Genomic DNA, 22,229 nt, shown 5'->3' on the forward strand with positions numbered 1-22,229 from the left:
GTCAGGGCCCCCCCCCCCCCCCCCCCCCCCCCCCCCCCCGTCCCCCACCGGTTTCTTCGAACTCCAATCTCCTGGCTGCACCGAGCTATAAATGGCTCCCAGGACTATTCTGAACCCTAATTGCCCCCAGCTTGGAACCAGTGACCTTCTGCTGCCTTTTCTGCTCCCAGGAATTTCTCTGCTCCTCTCACCCATTCTAACCTGTCTCTCTCTGAACTTACTGCACTCCATTCTCTCAGGTCCAACCCCAACATTGTCATCAAACCCGCTGACAAGGGTGGTGCTGTTGTTGTCTGGCGCACTGACATCTACCTCGCGGAGGCTGAGCGTCAACTTGCAGACACTTCCTCCTACCTCTCCCTGGACCATGACCCCACCACTGAACATCAAGCCATTGTTTCCAGGACTGTCACTGACCTCATCTCCTCTGGGGATCTCCCTCCCACAGCTTCCAACCTGATAGTCGCCCAACCTCGGACGGCCCGCTTCTATCTCCTACCCAAAATCAACAAACAGAACTGCCCCGGTAGACCGATCGTCTCAGCTTGCTCCTGCCCCACAGAACTCATTTCTCGTTATCTTGACTCCCTTCTCTCTCCCCTTGTCCAGTCCCTTCCCACCTACATCCGTGATTCCTCTGACACCTTACGTCACATCAACAATTTCCAGTTCCCTGGCCCCAACCGCTTCCTCTTCACCATGGACGTCCAATCCCTCTACACCTCCATCCCCCACCAGGATGGTCTGAGGGCCCTTAGCTTCTTCCTCGAACAGAGGCCCGAACAATCCCCATCCACCACTACTCTCCTCCGTCTGGCTGAACTTGTTCTCACGCTGAACAATTTCTCCTTCAACTCCTCTCACTTCCTCCAAATGAAAGGTGTGGCTATGGGTACCCGCATGGGTCCCAGCTATGCCTGTCTCTTTATGGGGTATGTGGAACATTCCTTGTTCCAGTACTACACCGGCCCCCTTCCACAACTCTTTCTCCGGTACATCGATGATTACTTCGGTGCCGCTTCATGCTCTCGTCAGGACTTGGAAAAATTTATTAATTTTGCTTCCAATCTCCACCCCTCCATCATTTTCACGTGGTCCATCTCTGACACTTCCCTTCCCTTCCTTGACCTCTCTGTCTCAATCTCTGGTGATAGACTGTCCACCAATATCCATTACAAACCCACCGACTCCCACAGCTATCTCGACTACAGCTCCTCACACCCTGCTTCCTGTAAGGACTCCATCTCATTCTCTCAGTTCCTTCGCCTCCATCGCATCTGTTCCGATGATGCTACCTTCAAAAACAGTTCCTCTGACATGTCCTCCTTCTTCCTTAACCGAGGTTTTCCACCCACGGTCGTTGACAGGGCCCTCAACCGTGTCTGGCCCATCTCCCGCGCATCCGCCCTCACGCCTTCTCCTCCCTCCCAGAAACATGATAGGGTCCCCCTTGTCCTCACTTATCACCCCACCAGCCTCCACATTCAAAGGATCATCCTCCGCCATTTCCGCCAACTCCAGCATGATGCCACCACCAAACACATCTTCCCTTCACCCCCCCTATCGGCATTCCGTAGGGATCGCTCCCTCCGGGACACCCTGGTCCACTCCTCCATCACCCCCTACTCCTCAACCCCCTCCTATGGCACCACCCCATGCCCACGCAAAAGATGCAATACCTGCCCCTTCACTTCCTCTCTCCTCACCATTCAAGGACCCAAACACTCCTTTCAAGTGAAGCAGCATTTCACTTGCATTTCCCCCAACTTAGTCTACTGCATTCGTTGCTCCCAATGTGGTCTCCTCTACATTGGAGAGACTAAACGTAAACTGGGCGACCGCTTTGCAGAACACCTGCGGTCTGTCCGCAAGAATGACCCAAACCTCCCTGTCGCTTGCCATTTTAACACTCCACCCTGCTCTCTTGCCCACATGTCTGTCCTTGGCTTGCTGCATTGTTCCAGTGAAGCCCAACGCAAACTGGAGGAACAACACCGACTAGGCACTTTACAGCCATCCGGACTGAATATTGAATTCAACAACTTTAGGTCGTGAGCTCCCTCCGTCATCCCCACCCCCTTTCTGTTTCCCCCTTCCTTTTCTCTTTTTTTTCCAATAAATTATATAGATTTTCCTTTTCCCACCTATTTCCATTATAAAAAGAGAAAAAGAAGAAAAAAAATTTATTTATTTTATTTTTTTTTTTACATCTTTTATGCTCTCCCCACCCCCACTAGAGCTATACCTTGAGTGCCCTACCATCCATTCTTAATTAGCACATTCGTTTAGATAATATCACCAACTTTAACTTTAACACCTATGTGTTCTTTTATATTATTGTTGTTGACACCTTTTGATGATCTGCTTCTATCACTGCTTATTTGTCCCTACAACCACACCCCCACTCCACCTCTCTCTCTCTCTCTCTCTCTCCGCCCCCCACCCCCCACACACACCTTAAACCAGCTAAATTTCAACTCTTTCTTGGACTCGAACTCAAGTTCTGTCGAAGGGTCATGAGGACTCGAAACGTCAACTCTTTTCTTCTCTGCCGATGCTGCCAGACCTGCTGAGTTTTTCCAGGTAATTCTGTTTTTGTTTTTCTTCTGAGCCCTAACTGCCTGGAGTCGCTAACAGCCCCAGGGCGAGCTGCAAACCACATTAGGTCCAAACTCTAACTAAACCCCTCTCCCAGCAAACACAGATAAATTTAAACCAGAGAACCTTCATAAGCTCCATATATCCCCATGATGATGTAGCCTTTCAGGGTTCACTGATTGCTTTTAAACTAATTTAGCCCCAATACAAAACATCTCACTGGACTGCACATCTATGCAAGCAGCATAGACATCACATCAAAAACAGAATTACCTGGAAAAACTCAGCAGGTCTGGCAGCATCGGCGGAGAAGAAAAGAGTTGACGTTTCGAGTCCTCATGACCCTTCAGCAGAACTGGGTGAATGCAAGGAGAGGGGTGAAATATAAGCTGCTTTAAGGTGGGGGTGGGGAAGAGGGGGGGGCGTGGAGAGAAGTGGGGGGGTTGGTGGTGTGGTTGTAGGGACAAGCAAGCAGTGATAGGAGCAGATAATCAAAAGATGTCACAGACAAAAGAACACAGAGGTGTTGAAGTTGGTGATATTATCTAAACGAATGTGCTAATTAAGAATGGCTGGTAAGGCACTCAAGGTATAGCTCTAGTGGGGGTTGGGGGGCATAAAAGATTTAAAAATAATGGAAATAGGTGGGAAAAGAAAAATCTATATAAATTATTGGAAAAAACAAAAGGAAGGGGGAAGAAACAGAAAGGGGGTGGGGAAGGAGGAAGGAGTTCAAGATCTGAAGTTGTTGAATTCAATATTCAGTCCGGAAGGCTGTAAAGTCCCTAGTCGGAAGATGAGGTGCTATTCCTCCAGTTTGCGTTGGGCTTCACTGGAACAATGCAGCAAGCCAAGGACAGACATGTGGGCAAGAGAGCAAGGTGGAGTGTTAAAATGGCAAGCGACAGGGAGGTTTGGGTCATTCTTGCGGACAGACCGCAGGTGTTCTGCAAAGCGGTCGCCCAGTTTATGTTTGGTCTCTCCAATGTAGAGGAGACCGCATTGGGAGCAACGAATGCAGTAGACTAAGTTGGGGGAAATGCAAGTGAAATGCTGCTTCACTTGAAGGGAGTGTTTGGGCCCTTGGAGGGTGAGGAGAGAGGAAGTGAAGGGGCAGGTGTTGCATCCTCACTGTCCAAGGGCCCAAACACTCCTTTCAAGTGAAGCAGCATTTCACCTGCATTTCCCCCAACTTAGTCTACTGCATTCGTTGCTCCCAATACGGTCTCCTCTACATTGGACAGACCAAACGTAAATAGGGCGACCGCTTTGCAGAACACCTGCGGTCTGTCCGCAAGAATGACCCAAACCTCCCTGTTGCTTGCCAGTTTAACAGTCCACCTGCTCTCTTGCCCACATGTCTGTCCTTGGCTTGCTGCATTGTTCCAGTGAAGCTCAACGCAAACTGGAGAAACAGCACCTCATCTTCCGACTAGGCACTTTACAGCCTTCCGGACTGAATATTGAATTCAACAACTTCAGATCTTGAACTCCCTCTTCCTTCCCCACTCCCTTTATGTTTCTTCCCCCTTCCTTTTGTTTTTTCCAATAATTTATATAGATTTTTCTTTTCCCACCTATTTCCATTATTTTTAAATTTTTTATGCCCCCCACCCCCACTAGAGCTATACCTTGAGTGCTCTACCATCCATTCTTAATTAGCACATTCGTTTAGATAAGATCACCAACTTAAACACCTCTGTGTTCTTTTGTTCTTTTGTCTGTGACATCTTTTGATTATCTGCTCCTATCACTGCTTGCTTGTCCCTACAACCACACCACCGCCTCCCCCCACCACTTTTCTCTCTCTCTCTCTCTCTCTCTCTCTCCCCCCCCCAACCACCTTAAAGCAGCTTATATTTCACCCCTCTCCTTGGATTCACCCAGTTCTGTTGAAGTGTCATGAGGACTCGAAACGTCAACTCTTTTCTTCTCCGCCGATGCTGCCAGACCTGCTGAGGTTTTCCAGGTAATTCTGTTTTTGTTTTGGATTTCCAGCATCCGCAGTTTTTCGTTTTTATAGACATCACATCTCCAGTTCCCCAGTTAAGTTAGTCCAACTGCTGTTTTATGGCTCTATCTCTTCTATTCTGGCTCTAATAAACCATTTTCTCTTAGGTGTTCTAGCAACTGCTAAAGCCCAGCATTTTAGTCACCTTATTTGCACAACAACAATCTTCCCTGAACATTACCTCTAAAATATTTGTCATAACAGCAACATTTTTCAGTGTATATGTAACCATAACAAAATGATAAGAACACTCATGACAGAGATGCTGGATTTGCATTGTTCACTCAAGAAACTCTCACATTCACATAGCAAAATTACTGACCTGTTCAAAGTGAGAAGATATTCGAAAAGGAAACTTGCCATTTTTCTGAGAAACATGCAATTCAACCACTACCATTTCACCAGCTCTGTTTTCATTCTAACAGCAAATGTAAACACTGTGTTAGTAAATTAATAGCTTGCTATACATCTGGTTGGGGAAAATAGATTAATATCCTGTGACAAAGCTAGATTAAACATTTGCTGTACTGACTATCTTGAGGTTTAGAGTGAACTGAAGGGCACACAAACCTGGATGAAATGCATATAATTTTGTTTGAGTCTTTTCCCGATAATATTCACTGTATGTAGCATGTCTAGTCAAAAAATCATCCTTTCTCTTTATTAATGATGAACTATGCATAATTAACAAAGTTCAAAGAGATGCTGGCCATTCTATATAAAACAAGGCAAAGATTAAAAAAAGATTTGTATCTGCTATATAAAAAGTGAAATAGGAAAAAATATAGATGTGTGCAAGATGTCTTATTGGTTTAGTGTTTGGAAGAACCTCCAGCTTCCACAAGCTAGCAAATCGTTTAGTAGCTTGTAAATTTTAGTCAAACCAGTGAAATTTCATAGTTTCTATATTCTTAACCTTTGGAATTGGTTTTGTTTGTAAGTGAATAAAAGGCCAAAAGTAGGGACAATTCTGCCTGCACAATGTGGGTGTGGAGTGTGATCCAGGAAACTAAGTGTTAATAGAATTTACCAGCTCCTGCTGATCGTGTGCAAAGTCTGTGTGCAGGTAGGTGGATTGCATGCTTCCAAGCACGCCCTTTAAAGTATTTCTTGTGCTGAGTAGCATCCAGTGCCAATTCAATAAAAACATCTCTCTGATATTAATAAACCAGAACTAAAATTACATCAATGAACTGTGTACAAGTGTGCACATGAAGTGTGCACTTCATGGGAATGTGATTTCATTAGCACCAATTAAAAGTAACTACAATACTGAAACTTTAACAATTCTAAAGCAACTAATGGACCACTAAACCATTCTGAATGTAAAAATGTTTCTATAACATAGCTATTGAATGTTGGCATACCAAAGGTGCAACATAAGACAATATAACAGACATGCTGATGTACAATTTAAAGAGTCTAAGGCAAGGCATCAGTACATAAATTGTGATGTTAGATCTTAGTGAATCACAGGCATCTCATGAGGTTATTAAGCTTTTGTCCATCTGAAAGCACTGTTTTGAAAATTCAGCGTTCTATGTTTTACTGCACTTTTATTTACCAGCCGATACTTTTTTTAAAACAATCATGGAATCCTGCAAAGACACTTCAAAGAGTCCTGACCCAACTTCTAGAAAGCAATATAAAAACAGAAAATGCTGAAAAAAACTCAGCAGGTCTAGCAGCATCTATGGAGAGAGAAACAGAGTTAACGTTTTGAGTCCGTATGACTCTTCTTCAGAGATGAAGAGAGGTAGAAATGCGATGGATTTTATATTGTTTCAGAGCCTTTTGAAGTGTCAACTACATAATAGAAAAAAATGCAACGGTTGCTTTTTCATTGTGATTCTTGAAAACAGCCTATGCCCTAAACCACCGCTAAAATATAGGCTGTACGCTATAGTAAAATCCCAGAGTTACAGCAGTGTAAAAACAGGTATAATGTTTGTATGGCAAATATATTTTTAAGTCAATCAAATCTAATAGGCCCCACTTCTGTGTGGTGGTACAATTTTGAGATAAATGTTACACTGCTTGATTCCCAGAGACTGCAAATGGTGGCACAAACCAGCAATTACAACTCAAATTATATAATAGCATGCAAATAAAATTTAAGTATTAACATCTCTCTCTTTCTCTTACCATGTACCATCTGCAACCGAGAAGTCATGCAAGCAACATACTCCCTAGACTATGCCAATGCAGCTTGATCAAGTTGCCTGGAGATGGGCCATTTCTTATTTTCTTTCTTTCTTTGGTATAGTTCCCTTCTCTGCTCTCTGCTTTCACATCGCAAAGCTATGATTTAGCAGAGGGTTGGTTACATGTTTTAACCTGCGTCTCAACATACTGCACCATTAGTCAAGTTTGCAGTTAAACATATACCACAACTTTTTTGTTTTGGCAGCTCACTTCAGACATTCTCAAACAACTTGAGATTGAGTGAATGGGCTAAAGTCATTGGTCTATCATGCAGGAGTAATCACACCCAATGTTTTTCAACTGATTCTAAAATCCAAAACATATTACTTCACACTGTAGCCTTTGTGCTGTACAGACTGTGCAGTACCTACTACCTACATAAGTTTGTCTATCATTCCCAGCCAATAAAAGATCTGTAAAAAAAAGAGCAAGCACAGAAGCAAATGAATGAAAAAATGGAAAACACATCTAGATGAAATGAACTAATGGTCAGCAAACCTTTTTCAATATGGAATGCTTTACCACCTCAAAATCTGGTGGAAAAGGAGGAATATTGCTGTTATGTGCAGAAATAAATTTGTGAACAAAAACATAAATGTTAGATTATCTATGCAGTACATAAACAATGAATATGTACTGATTAATTACTCTCCATTGTTGAAATCAACACTTTTACTAAATAATGTGGCGATGTAGTACACTGGAATACTAGCACATAGGAGGACAGAGTGATTTAATGCAGACTCACACCCACAATTCCCCAGAAATGAATTACTGGTTTCAGCTATGAAATTATTGGGAGACACTGTTTCCTTGCAATGAAGCAGGAAAAGTTTTAGAAGGAGGTTTTCTCCATACTGCTCTTGGGCACTACTTAGTGGCCAATTGTACTGTAGCACCAATACATTTGAGAGCATATCATCTGTTTATTCTTGGATAGGGATGGTGCACCATGCAGATATAAAAGGGATTAAAAGGAAGAATAAATAATTTACTCAAAAATTATATTTTCAACATAAATTTTATTAATAACAAATAGTAACATACCTAAAGTTTTCTGCATTGTTTTGCATCTCCTCTTGAGGAATTTCAATGTTTAGTTGCATCTCTCTTGCTGTTAATGTGAATTTTCAGAAAAAAACATTTATATTTAACAATGCTTTTTCAGGAACATAAAAGAAGAGTTTTCATTTACATAGCTGTTTTCACATCCTCAAGACACCTCAAAAGCAATGAATTGCTTTTGAAGTGTAGATAGACAGATCGATAATCGATTTATTGAAAAATCATCATGGCAGCAAGTGCTGAACTGTGATGACAATACAAATAAAATAAGCAATTGTAATTCATGACACAGTTATAGACAATCATTAAAATAAAAAAAGTATAATAATGAAAGGGTTGCACAATCATGATCATTTCAGCATAAGAATAATTACAAAATATTGCAAAACGCAGGTTTCCTTAATTTACAGAATAGAAAAGGTCTACTACACTTTGCATTTTGTATTAAAGTCCATTGATCGTATGTTGTTAGGTTAAATTCTTTAAATTCTCAATCATTTACATAATATTTATGAGTTTTATAAAGTAGGGGATTGGGCTGTCTCGTTGACACCATTGCGTAGGCAAGTGCATAGACAATTTGCCCGGTAAGATCCCACAAATAACAATGGGATGAGTGACCAGCTATCTGCTTTTGGAGGTTTTAAATAATTGATAAATGCTGAACAAGCAACGGAAAGAACTCCCCCTGCTTATCTTCAAACAGTGCCAAGGTATGTTTTATGTCCAACCAAGCTTTGCTTTAATATCTCAACAGAAAGGCAGCACTTCCAACACTGCAGCTCTCACTCAGTAGTGCACTGACATGCCAACCTAGATTATGTGCACAAATCCCTGGGATGGGACTTAAATTCACAACTTTCTGGCACAAAGGCAAGACTGCTATCACTAGGCCAAACTGACAGAAAAATAGGAGATAGTAATTTCCATGTATTAACTGATATTAAAGAACAGAAGCCAATTATTACAAAGGCAGAATGAAAAGCAAATAGAAACCGTAAAAAGACACATGGGCTACAATGAGGATCTGAATTGTATCTTCTTAGTGCACTTTCACCGCGGGAATCCACATCAATGGCTACTGAAATTGTCGTGACAAACAATTTGTATGAAAAACTGAATTAGATGTATAAAAATCATCATGCAGCCTATCTTGTACATATAGTTCAATTATGTCACACTGAGGCCCTATCTGCTTTCTCAGGTCAACATAAAAGACCCACAGCATTATTTTGAAGAAGGGCAACAGAATTATTCCTGGTATCCTGGTCAATTTTTACGTCTCAACCAACATCCCCAAAACAGATTATCTGGTAATTACTATATTGCTGTTTGTCGGAGCCTGCTGTGTGCACATTGGCTGCCATGTTTCCTACATTACAACTGTGACTACACTGCAAAAAGAAAAGAATTTCATTGGCTGTAAAGTGCTTTGAGACATCCTGAGGTTGTGAAAGGCACTTTCTAAGTGCAAGTCATTTTAAATGGAAAATAATCCATCTTCTCTAGCCTTTTCACATAAATGAAATCTCTGGCATCATTCCAGTAAATTTCCTCTGCACTCTCCAATGCCTCAACATCTTTCCTAAAGTAGCTAGACTTGGATACAGTGCTCTTGTTGAAGTCTAACTAATGATTTATTCATGCTTAGAACGGCTTGCTTTTGTATTCTATGCTGATATTTGCAAAGCCAAGGATTCTCTTCCTGAAAAAAATCAGCCGTATCAAGTTATCCCGCCACATTTAATGGTCGTTTTGTTCCTGCACCCACTTTAAAATTGCTCCATTTAACTTATATTGCCTGTCCTAATTTTTTCTTCCAAAATACATAATTAATACACTTCTATATTAAATTTCACCTGCCATTTCACCAGTCTGCCTATATCCTCCTGAAGTCTGCTACTATCTTTCTCACTAGTTACTACATTTCCAAGCTTTGCATTATCTGGAAAACTTTGAAATTACACCCAAGGCAAGGTAATATGTATCAAAAAGAACAATGGTCCTAATACTGACCTCCAGGGGCATCACTGTACACTTCCGTCCAGTCTATAAACAACTCATTCTCTTTAGTGTTTCATTAACCTTATTATTGTTCAGGTAATCAGCATCTGAGCAAGTTCCTTCTACAGGATTATTTTACAGTTCAGAACATGGCATTGAAAATCAACAGGTCCTCAAGCAACTTCAAACTATTAACATGCTCTCATATATACAGGGATCCCATTCTCATACACATGGCACTATTCTGCACACACACACACCATTATTATTTACTCTTGCATATATACCTTGCACTCAAACAACTTATTTGTACTTATTCTCAGACACATAGCACTCTCACTGCTTTGCAATTACTCAAATGTCCTTGCATTCTCAGGAGGCACAGGGCTCATTCCTTTTTGCATTTGCACAACTCTCATACTTGTGCTGTTACAAGTATACATATCCTACTCATACATTCTCTTCCACATATACATGGCTCTCAAAGTCACTTGCTTTCTCCAGCCTTTCAAAACGATGTGTAGGTGTATATAACAGAAGTGGCATAAACCAGAAATTTTAGGCTAATAAAAATGTTTACAACTTTGAGGGAGCAGGGAGGCACAGGTGCTTGCAGTTGATCAGCCCCATGTTCAATCATAATGTACCAGGTCATGAGGTACTAGGCACCCAAGAAGGCAGAGCATACAGACAATGTTCCTGCTAGGCTGTGTGGGTGCACGATGATATAGCAGCCTTGAACACGCTTTGTTCTTGGAAAAATAATGCATTAGCACAGCTGCACAAAGAAATTTAAAGGGTTGCACATTAAAAAAAATGGGATGAGCAGAACAACTAAATTTTATAGGGAACATTGCAAACAGATCTCACAAAATTTGAAACATTTGTGCAACTTGTGAAGGATTTGAATTGTATATTGACTTGAGAGGAGCTCCAGGAACCTAAAATGCTGAGTTCACCCTTGGTGAAACATTGGTTGCAAAATTCCCAACAGTCCCAGGCATTGGTTGCAACTTTGTCCCACGAGCTACTTATTCATTCATTTTACCAGTTTAATACCCATATAAATAGTCATATGACAGAGTTACAGTTCACTTTTCACAATGCACCTACCATTGCCATCATCATTTGTACAAGGTGTTGGTTTGCATGTTTTGTAGCAGCTGACATCCAAAAGTTTACCTTCTTTAATGCAGCTAGGTATATAATTCAGATTTACAACAGGAATATTATATTTCTGAATGGCTTTCAGTCTGCAAGAACTCATGGAATTGAGTTCAGATGCGACAACGTGAGTACACTGTAAAATTAAAGCAAAAGACTGTTTTCTGAAGCAATTATATTTGGAAATAATCATGACCAGGGCATTAAGCTATCAAGGTTTCAAGAATATTTCAGTCACAAGATAACTTGACTTCCATTAAATCATCAATATTACATTTTCTGTGGTTGCTTGATTTGTGAATTATGAGACAATTTCACCAGGGGGGTGGACATGGAGGAAGTATCGTCACAGTTACCACTTACATTGCACGTATGATGGAAATTGGAACATATTTTCATGTGTACATATGCATTATGGAATAAAATTATATGGTTACATCTGAACAAGCATTCATATCCAATTCTGATGAAAGATCATCAACCATAAATGTTGGCTGGGATTCTGTCGGACCAACAGGGTTCTTGCCCATGGTTGAGAACTGGTGAGTGGGGTCGGAGGCAAGATAGAGTTATAGCTTTCAGTGCTTGCAATCCCCCCAACACGCCCACCCCACCCCACCCCTTCCTTAAATTGGATACAGAGTTCCTGACTACCTGGGATGTCACTGGCAAACCCGACAGGATTTGCTGGGTACTCTTCAGAGGGCGTGGGAAAGCCGGGAAATCCCTGAGTCAGCATTAAACTGCAGTGGGCTCAGGGATAATAGTGTCAATTGGCTCATTGATGACCCTAATTGACAATCTTCCGCTGGCAGCCAAGAATCCTACATTAGCCCTTTCTGCCCTCTGACATAAATGGGGGAGGTTTTGCCTCTGCCAGAAGAGTGCGAGGAGCCTCTCCAGAGATTACGTGGGCCTGGTCGCCATGTTTCCCACCATGACAGGCAGCATTAAATCCAGCCCTTTAACTCTGTTTCCCTATCCACAGATGCTGCCAGACCAGCTGTGTTTCCAGCATTTTCAGTTTCTATTTCATTTCTTGACACGGGTGGAGCTAACAAGGACTCCATGGACTACAGCATAAAATGGTTGAGAAATGGCTACTCAATGCTCTCTGGCTTGGGGAAATATATTTGTTGGCAAGCCATCGTTCTACATACAGAATTATTGCTTATGTACCAGATTAAAAACATTGACTGTAGGATGCTGGTACAGGGGAGGTACGAGAACAGAGGCTTCTAGAATGTATGTGCACGAGTCTTTGAAGGCAGCAAAACAAGCTGAGAAGGCTGTTAAAAAGATGTAGAGGACCCTTGGCTTTATAGGGGCACAGAATACAAAAGCAAAATAGTTATGACAAACCTTTGTAAAACACTGGTTAGTGTCCAGCTGGAGAATTATGTCCAATTATGAGCACCACACTATAGGAAGGATGACAAGATCTTAGATAGGATGGAGAGGGGATTTACTATAATGGTAACAAGGAAGATATATTTCAGTTACGTGGAGAGACTAGAGATGCAGGGATTGTTCTCTTTACAGCAGAGAATATTAAGGAGAGATTTGATGGAGGTATTGAAAACCTTGAAGGGTTTTGATGGAGTAAATAAGGAGAACAGTTTTCGATGGTAGAGGGGTTGGTAACTCAAGGACACAGATTTAAGGTAACTGGAAAAGAACTGGTGGCAACAGGAGCCATTATGACTTGGAATACACTGCCCAAAAAGGTGGTGCAAGCAAATTCAGTAACAACTTTCAAAAGGAAATTGCATAAATACTCAAAAGAAAATTTGCAAAGTTACGGGAAAATAGCATAGATGTGGGAGCCATTGGAAAACTCGTTCAAAGTGCTGGCACAGGCATGATAGGCCAAATGGCTTCTTCTTTATTGTATCGTTCTATAATTTTATAATTTCCTTGCACTAACATCACAAAAAATCCATGCTCGAAACAACAAAGATTTTGTAGTCAGAAAGAAACTAGCTGTTTTTCAGTAATCGCTTCATGTCACAATTTCATATTCTTAATCGCCTTCCTCTATGTTCCCTCTGCTACATTGTAGTAATAGGTGATCTGCCCAAGGGCAGGCTCTCTGCACATTTCTTCCTGATCCTGCACTTTCTCCTTCATTTGCACACAAGAACCTCCCATTTTCAACTGCAATGTGCAACATGACTAGATAAAAAGAATATACAAGGTGGTTTCCCGCCGCCTTCCTCATGTATGCTTAAAGAAAACAGAAAACCTTTTCCTGCAGGATCCTCTGCCTGTATACAGCTTTTCTCCCCGAGGTGCTAGCTCTTGTGCTGAAAATTCACTCATTCTGCCGTTGGCTACACCTCGCAACACTGAGCAGGGGATAATGTAACTGGTGCAGAAATAAATATTCCACTGCTACATTATAACTACTACTCTGATGTGGCTAAACATCATGTACCTGCAAGCATTATTTAACACAGCTGCAATTATGAATTATTCGTCAAAATTAGTTTTATGTTGGACTTTTGATTAATTATTTGAATCAAAATATAACTTTGTATGAAATACCCGAAAAGTACAGTCAAAATAGGATTATTCCACAACAACTGCATAACAAATGCTAATATTAGTACAGGCAAGCATATGCGGTAATCTAAGTCATACCTGTCGATTGACCAGATAGGAAATTATTCCATCATTGTTCTTTATAGAAACTTCAACTTGTTTTTCTCTTTTATGGGCAATTCCTTCACATTCAGAACCACCACACAGTCAGTGAATACAGCCATGGTACTCCTGCCCAAGTTAGACAATTTGTTTGAGCGTACTTTGGAATTATTTAATACTGAACAGCAACTGAAAGTTTAACAAAAATATTGCGACTTACTCACAAAGCAGTCTTTTTTTTAAGTCATCTGTTATCCTAAAACCAGTTAAGTATTTACAGTATGAGGTGACATTACACTTTTTTCATGAAGTAGTTTTTGGTATTGCAGTGTGTTCACAGAAGATATAGTTAAATTTAAGACACGACTTAGTAATAGGTTCTACTAGAAGAATTAAACTTTCTATTGTCTTCTTAACATTTACTTCAATTTAGTCCTCGATAAATTTTAAACTATTAAATGATTTTACTCACCAAATTTGGAAGAGAAATCCTATGGAGGCAAAACTCTAGTAGATGAAATATGACAACAATTTGTTCTGTTCATTATCCTAGGCATGTTACTGAAAACTTGGCTAGATATCAAGGCTGGAGAAGATACTGCTTAGGGCACAGGGTCTTGGCATCATTTCATAATGAAATCACCATAACTTAATGCACGTTAAGCAACTTTCTTTAAAAACTGTTTAGTGACTTCAAAGAAGAGTGCAAAATTCTATGTCTCCTATGTCTTGGGAGTCACTGCACAATTTAAACAAACAAAAGCTAAGGATATATATAACAATGTATACAACAAGCAATCTTAAAATGGGGGTCATCACCATTTGGGACAAAGAACTACATGCCATATTTAACATGGTATCACAAACAAGTGAATGATGTTGTTTTTCTCGAGACATTTCTCTTATGTTCTTCACAAAACATCACTTTTATGATGCTTCTGTAACTGAGGAGCAACTCTGGCAGGAGGATGTTATTACAACATAACAAGCTGACATAGACAGTTTCCATTCTAAATGTGGATATAGATATTTATAATGAAAATACAAAAATATGAATATAAAATATGACTTTAAGAGAGCCCTGTCCCAACTCTCCCCCATTTTGTATGCCAACTTCACTTGAAGATACACTTGGCCTTGAGTTCTCTTGTGCAATTCCATGAGACATCAATAGGCAGATAGCCAAACTTTTAAAGTTTTAGAATTTGAATTGTGATAATCCTTTATTCATCATCCCGTTTTCCAAATCATTAATATACATTGGCCCAGATTTTGCGATAGTAATGACAGTGAAACCGCCAGTGCTTGCTGTCATTATTCTTCTGAGACTGATAGCAACTTCTGGAGTTTGGACATGCATAGTTAATTCATTCCACTAATTAAGAAAGGTGAGAGAGGAAAACCAGGGAATTACAGACCAGCTAGCCTATCATCTGTTGTCCAGAAATTACTAGAATCTATAGCTAAAAATTGGGTGACTGAACAATTTGAAAATTTTCAGCTGGGCACAGAGAACAAGTATGGGTTTGTAAAAGGATCATGCCTGCCAAATATGATTGAATTTTTTGAAGAAAATAGTGCAGTAGTGGACAGGGGAATTTCTATGGGTATTACTTATATGGATTTCCAGGAGATATTTAATAAAGTCCCACGAGAGCCTTTTAGCTAAAGTTGAAGCTGATTGAGTTGAAGGTAAATTATTGATCTAGTTAGGAAATTGAAGCAGAAGAAGGAGACGGAGTGTAGGGATAATGGACAGGTACTCTAACTGGCAGGATATGACAAGTAGTGTACAGTAAAGGTCTGTGTTGGTACCTCAACTATTTCACCATATTTACTAATTACTTAGATGATGCAATAGAAAGCCAAGCATCCAGATTTGCTGATGACTCAATAAGAGGCTATAAGTGATTTAGATGGGAGCATAATTTTACAAAGACATATTGTTAGGTTAAACGATTGAAAAGTATTTGCTCAATGTCAGCAATTGTGAGTTCATCCACTTTGGACTTAAAAAGAGTAAACAGGATAATTTCTAAATGGTAAAATGCTAGAAATATTGGAGGTCCAGGTACACAGATCATTAAAATGTCAAGGTCCTGAAAACAATCAAAAAAGCTAATGAAATGCTGACCTCTATATCTAGAAGACTAGAAGTGTGTAGAAGTCATGCTTCATATAAAGGACGCCCTGGTTAGACCACACCTGAAGCATTTCCAGACACCTAACCTTAGGAAGGATACATTGGCCTTGGAGGGAGTACATTGTTGCTTTATTTGGACTCCAAGGGTTAAATTAAAAGGAGAGATTACACAAACTAGGATTGTATTCCCTGGAATATAAAAACAGTGATCTGATCTGTTTTCTAGATATTAAAGGGAGAAAGAAGATAGGGTAGATAGAGAGAAATTATTTTTGCTTGGGGAGTCTAGGACTGGGTGGTAGATTGATGTACCTTCTTATTCAAAGGTGTTAAGGACTATGGAGATAAGTCACAGAACACACATTAGCCTGACATACTAATTTTTACAAAATTGTCCCAGACTCCTCCATCACCATTCCTGGGTATCTCCTGCCCCACCTGCAGGACTGACACACTTGAGGTTGCAGCAGTGGTATACAGTCGGAAGGGGATGGCTGTAGGAGTCCACATTGACTCTGACCCAATAAAGTTTTATGACATCAGGTCAAACATGGGTAAGGAAAACTCCTATTTATTACCTCAGCTCATGAGACAGCACTCAACCATGTTAAACACCATTTAGAAGTGTTGAGGGTAGCAAGGCATAAAGTGCATCCTGGATGGGGATCTTCAATGTCCATTATCAAGAATAGCTTGGTAGCACCACTACTGACCGAATCCTGAAAAACATAGCTGCCAGACTGGGCCTGCAGCAGGTAGCGCAGAAAAACTAAATGAGGAAAAATCCTGCTTGATCCCATCTTTACCAATCTGTCATAAATCTATCCAGTATTGGTAAGAGTGACCATCAAAGTTATAGAGACAAAGTCCCGCCTTCACAGGAGGACACCTCCTCCACATTATATGGCACTGCCACTGTACTAAACAGGGAAGATTCAGATGATAACAGCTTAAAACTGGACATCTATGTTCTAGGCCCATCAGCAGCAGCAGAATTGCATTCCCTTACAATCTGCAATCTCATGGGCCAACATATCCCTCACTCTTTCATTACAATCAAACCAGGGATGGGCACACCATAACCTCCAGATCATACACAATCTTGACTTGGGAATATATTGTTGTTCCTTCATAATCACTGGGTCAAAATACCAGAGCACCCTACCCAACAGGTGTACCCACCTTATGCTGATTGCAGTGGTTCAAGAAGGCAGTGACTAGGAATGGGCAATAAATGCTAGCCTTGCTAATAATGCCCAACCCTCAAATAAGCCTTAGTTCTCCTTTCCAAACTTTATTTACTACACCTGCCGGAATCAAGTCATTTTGTAGATACAGTTCAAATGTTTTATCTACAAATCAGCAATGATTGAATTCGACATAACTTTCCATTTGATTTTCATTTGACTATTTTTTGTGTGTGTAACAAATAGTCACAAAATGAGCCCTAATACTATCGCAATCATTACGTCCCTCCGTCTTCTGTTATTATAGCTCCAGCAAACTTGATTATATGGTCCAATATTCTCCCTCCACCTGGACCCCTCCCTCTGGATTTTTACCTGCTCTTGATCTTTTCATCGAGAACTGTCAGCGTGACATCAGTCGTCTCAATTTCTCTGCTCCTCCCACCCACTCTATCTGTCTCTTTCTGAACTTGCCGCACTCCATTCTCTCAGGTCCAACCCTGACTTTGTCATCAAACCCGCTGACAAGGGTGGTGCAGTTGTTGTTTAGCGCACTGACCTCTACCTCACAGAGGCTGAGCGTCAACTCGCAGACACTTCCTCCTACCTCTCCCTGGACCATGACCCCACCACTGAACATCAAGCCATTGTTTCCAGGACTGTCACTGACCTCATCTCCTCTGGAGATCTTCCCTCCACAGCTTCCAACCTCATAGTCTCCCAACTTCGGACGGCCCGCTTCTACCTCCTACCCAAAATCCACAAATAGGACTGTCCTGTCTTCGGATAAATATATACTTTTGAAGTCACTTAATGAGTATATAGGAAAATGCTGCTAGAATGTTATATGTAAGTACTTTTTAAAAATGTTACTGTACAAACTATAGTTTATAGCCGTCATTTTGTACTTAATGACTGATCGTGTCAGCCTGTTCCTGCCCCACGGAACTCATTTCTTGATATCTTGACTCCATTCTCTCTCCCCTTGTCCAGTCTCTTCCCACCTACGTCCACGATTCCTCTCACACCCTACATCATATCAACAATTTCCAGTTTCCTGGCCCCAACCGCCTCCTCTTCACCATGGATGTCCAATCCCTTTACACCTCCATCCCCCACTGGGATGGTGAGAAGGCTGTCCACTTCTTCCTCGAACAGAGGCCCAAACAATGCCCATCCACCACTACTCTCCTCCGTCTGACTGAACTTGTTCTCACACTGAACAATTTCTCCTTCAAATCCTCTCACTTCCTCCAAATAAAAGGTGTAGCTATGGGTACCCGCATGGGCCCCAGTTAGGCCTGTCTCTTTATGGGGTATGTGGAACACTCCTTGTTCCAGTCCTACTCAGGCCCCCTCCTACAACTCTTTCTCCGGTACATCAATGACTGCTTCGGTGCCGCTTCATGCTCTCGTCTGGATCTGGAAAAATTTATTAATTTTGCTTCCAATCTCCACCCCTCCATCATTTTCATGTGGTCTATCAATGACAATTCCCTTCCCTTCCTTGACCTCTCAGTCTCAATTTCTGGTGATGGACTGTCCACCAATATTCATTACAAGACTACCGACTCCCGCAGCTACCTCAACTACAGCTCCTCACACCCCGCTTCTTGTAAGGACTCCATCCCATTCTCTCAGCTCCTTTGCCTCCGTCGCATCTGTTCTGATGATGCCACTTTCCAAAACAGTTCCTCTGACATGTCTTCCTTCTTTCTTAACTGAGGTCTTCCACCCACTCAACCGTGTCCAGCCCATCTCCTGTGTATCTGCCCTCACATCTTCCTCTCCCTCCCAGAACCATGATAGGGTCCCCCTTGTCCTCACTTATCACCCTACCAGCCTCCGCATTCAAAGGATCATCCTCCGCCATTTCCGCCTACTTCAGCATGATGCCATCACTAAACACATCTTCCCTCCGCACCCCGCCCCCCCCCCCCCACCCCGCCCCGCACCCCCCCCACCTCCCCACCAAACCCGGCGGCTTTCCGCAGGGCTCATTCCTTCCTGGACACCCTGGTCCATTCCTCCATCACCCCCTACACCTCAACCCTCTCCCACGGCACCTTCCCATGCAACCGCAGAAGATGCAACACCTGCTCCTTTACTTCCCCCCCTCTTCACCGTCCAAGGGCCCAAACACTCCTTTCAGCTGAAGCAGCATTTCACTTGCACTTCCCTCAATTTAGTCTACTGCATTCGCTACTCCCAATGCGGTTTCCTCTACATTGGAGAGACCAAACGTAGACTCGGTGACCACTTTGTGGAACACCTTTGGTCTGTCTGCAAGCATGACCAGACCTCCCTGTCACTTGCCATTTCAACACACTACCCTGCTCTCATGCCCACATGTCTGTCCTTGGCCTGCTGCAATGTTCCAGTGAAGCTCAACGCAAACTGGAGGAACAGCACCTCATCCTCCAAATAGGCACGTTACAGTCTTCTGAACTTAATATTGAATTCAACAATTTCAGATCATGAACTCTCTCCTCCATTCCCACCCCCTTTCCGATCCCCCTTTTCCAATAATTTATAATTTTTTAACGAATATATTTTTCTTTTCCCACCTATTTTTAAATTTATTTCGATCTATTCTTTCATCTCCACCTTTTAGCCGAAATTGATCCCTTTGCCACCCCCCCCCCCACCCCCAACTAGGGCCATCTGCCACTAGCTTGTCCTGCTTGCTACCCTTAATGTCCCCATTAGCACATCCTTTAGATAATATCACCACCGTCAACACCCCTTTGTCCTTTTGTCTATGACATCTTTGGCAGTCTCTTCTTGGTCTCTATGGAGCTCTACCTGTCCCCCCCCCCCTTACCAGATTATATTTCATCTCATTTCTATATTTTTTAGTGCTGAAGGGTCATGCGGACTTGAAGAGTCGACTGTATTCCTCTTCGCAGATGCTGTCAGACCTGCTGAGTTTTTCCAGGTATTTTTGTTTTTGTTCTAGATTTCCAGCATCTGCAGTATTTTGCTTTTATATTATTTGATTATACAGTCTCACCGCCACTGCTTTTCTGTTCGTCGTGGCTGAGGCTGGAAAAGAAAAAAATGCATCAGATAGCAGAACCTTAAAAAAATCCCGCAAATACCTCGATCGTCTTTCAGTAATTAAGACGATTCCTCGCTAGTCCGGGATGGAATGTCAATTTGCATTTCCTGCATCCGGAACAGCCCGCGAGAAGGACTACAAATCCCAGAGTGCTTAGAGACTGGGCACATGCCCATTGAGGACGGCGGTTTAACAATTCAAAATGGCGGTAGATTTGAGAGCGCTTCGGAACACTTGGGGTTGTCAGTTAAACTGCCGCTCTCGCGCAGACTGGGCAAGTGCTGGCTGTCCGATTCTGGTCGCAACGCCGACAATTAGCGATTGTAAGTTATCCCTGGAGTTTAACTTTTGCAGTGCTATCTAGATTTTATTCTGGCGACGATCGTGGTGTGTGTTAGTACTGACGAGATAAGCAGCCCTCCTCGGCTGTGAATTTGCGTGGAGCTTGTTTGTCGGGTCAACAACAAAAACGAAAATACCTGGAAAAACTCAGCAAGTCTGGCAGCATCGGCGGAGAAGAGCAAAGTTGACGTTTCGAGTCCTCATGACCCTTCAACAGACCTAAGTAAAAATAGGAAAGGGGTGAAATATAAGCTGGTTCAAGGTTGGTGGGGGGCGTTGTTGGAACGAGCAAGCAGTGATAGGTGGAGATAACCAAAAGATGTCACAGACAAAAGAACACAGAGGTGTTGAAGGTGATGATATTATCTAAAACAATGTGTTAATTAAGAGTGGAGAGCAGAACAAGCAAGGTAGCTCTAGTGGGGATGCGGTGAAATAAACAATGGGTGGAATACATTTAAAAATAATGGAAATAGGTGGGAAAAGAAAAATCTGTATAAATTATTGGAAAAAAAAAAGGAGGGGGAAGAAATGGGAAGGGGTGGGGATGGAGGAGGAAGTTCAAGATCTAAAATTGTTGAACTCAGTATTCAGTCCAGAAGGCTGTAAAGTGCCTAGTCGGAAGATGAGGTGCTGTTCCTCCAGTTTGCGTTGAGCTTCACTAGAACAATGCAGCAAGCCAAGGACAGACATGTGGGTAAGAGAGCAGGGTGAAATGTTAAAATGGCAAGTGACAGTGAGGTCTGGGTAATGCTTGCGGACAGACCGCAGGTGTTCTGCAAAGCGGTCATCCAGTATGCGTTTGGTCTCTCCAATGTAGAGGAAACCGCATTGGGAGCAACAAATGCAGTAGACTAAGGAGGGAAGTGCAAGTGAAATGCTGCTTCACTTGAAAGGAGTGTTTGGGCCCTTGGATGGTGAAGAGAGAGGAAATGAAGGGGCAGGTGTTGCATATTCTGCGTTCGCATGGGGAGGTGCTGTAGGAGGGGTTTGAGGTGTAGAGGGTGATGGAGCATTGGACCAGGGTGTCACGGAGGGAACGATCCTTATGGAATGCCACTGGGGGCGGGTGAAGGGGAGATGTATTTGATGGTGGCATCTTGCTGGAGTTGGCGGAAATGGTGGAGGATGATCCTTTGAATGCGGAGGCTGGTGGGGTGTAAGTGAGGACAAGGAGGACCCTATCATGTTTCTGGGAGGGAGGAGAAGGCATGAGGGCGGATGTGCGGAGATGGGCCGGACACGGTTGAGGCCTGTCAACTACCGTGGGTGGAAAACCTTGGTGAAGGAAGAAGGAGGACATGTCAGAGGAACTGCTTTTGAAGGTAGCATCATCAGAATAGATGCGACCGAGGCGAAGGAACTGAGAGAATGGGATGGAGTCCTTACAGGAAGTGGAGTGTGAGGAGCTGTGGTCGAAGTAGCTGTGGGAGTTGGTAGGCTTGTAATGGATATTGGTGGACACCAGATATTGAGACAGAGAGGTCAAGGAAGGGAAGTGTCAGAGATGGACCACGTGAAAATGATGGAGGGGTGGAGATTGGAAGCAAAATTAATAAATTTTTCCAGGTCCCGATGAGAACATGAAGCAGCACCAAAGTAATCATCGATGTACCGGAGAAAGAGTTGTGGGAGGGGGCCTGAGTAGGACTGGAACAAGGAATGTTCCACATACCCCATAAAGAGACAGGCATAGCTGGGGCCCATGCGGATACCCATAGCCACACCTTTTATTTGGAGGAAGTGTTAAAGGAGAAATTGTTCAGTGTGAGAACAAGTTCAGCCAGACGGAGGAGAGTCGTG

At 42.3% G+C, this 22,229-nt stretch overlaps 2 protein-coding genes across 9 annotated transcripts in view; one reads left to right on the plus strand and one right to left on the minus strand.

The window, feature by feature from the left end:
- Window positions 1–20,204, minus strand: part of LOC121284472 (protein mono-ADP-ribosyltransferase PARP4-like) — a 148,472-nt gene extending 128,268 nt beyond the window's left edge. For 2 of the 6 annotated variants that reach the window (XR_005944482.1, XM_041199970.1), the window contains exons 1-4: window positions 20,125–20,197; window positions 13,691–13,882; window positions 7,862–7,928; window positions 4,932–5,027 (exon numbers count right to left, since the gene is read on the minus strand). The gene's annotated coding sequence lies outside the window, so the exon portion shown is untranslated. Of the gene's footprint in view, window positions 1–4,931; window positions 5,028–7,861; window positions 7,929–10,996; window positions 11,184–13,690; window positions 13,883–14,165; window positions 14,266–20,124 lie in introns of those variants that run through there. The other 4 variants (XM_041199971.1, XM_041199972.1, XM_041199976.1 and 1 more) reach the window with 4 other exon arrangements.
- Window positions 20,205–20,261: 57 nt separating this feature from the next.
- Window positions 20,262–22,229, plus strand: part of cenpj (centromere protein J) — a 96,355-nt gene continuing 94,387 nt past the window's right edge. For all 3 annotated transcript variants that reach the window (XM_041199821.1, XM_041199823.1, XM_041199824.1), the window contains exon 1: window positions 20,262–20,407. The gene's annotated coding sequence lies outside the window, so the exon portion shown is untranslated. The remainder of the gene's footprint in view (window positions 20,408–22,229) is intronic.

Source organism: Carcharodon carcharias, chromosome 11 (assembly GCF_017639515.1).
Source record: "Carcharodon carcharias isolate sCarCar2 chromosome 11, sCarCar2.pri, whole genome shotgun sequence".
Classification (NCBI taxonomy): Eukaryota; Metazoa; Chordata; class Chondrichthyes; order Lamniformes; family Lamnidae; genus Carcharodon; species Carcharodon carcharias.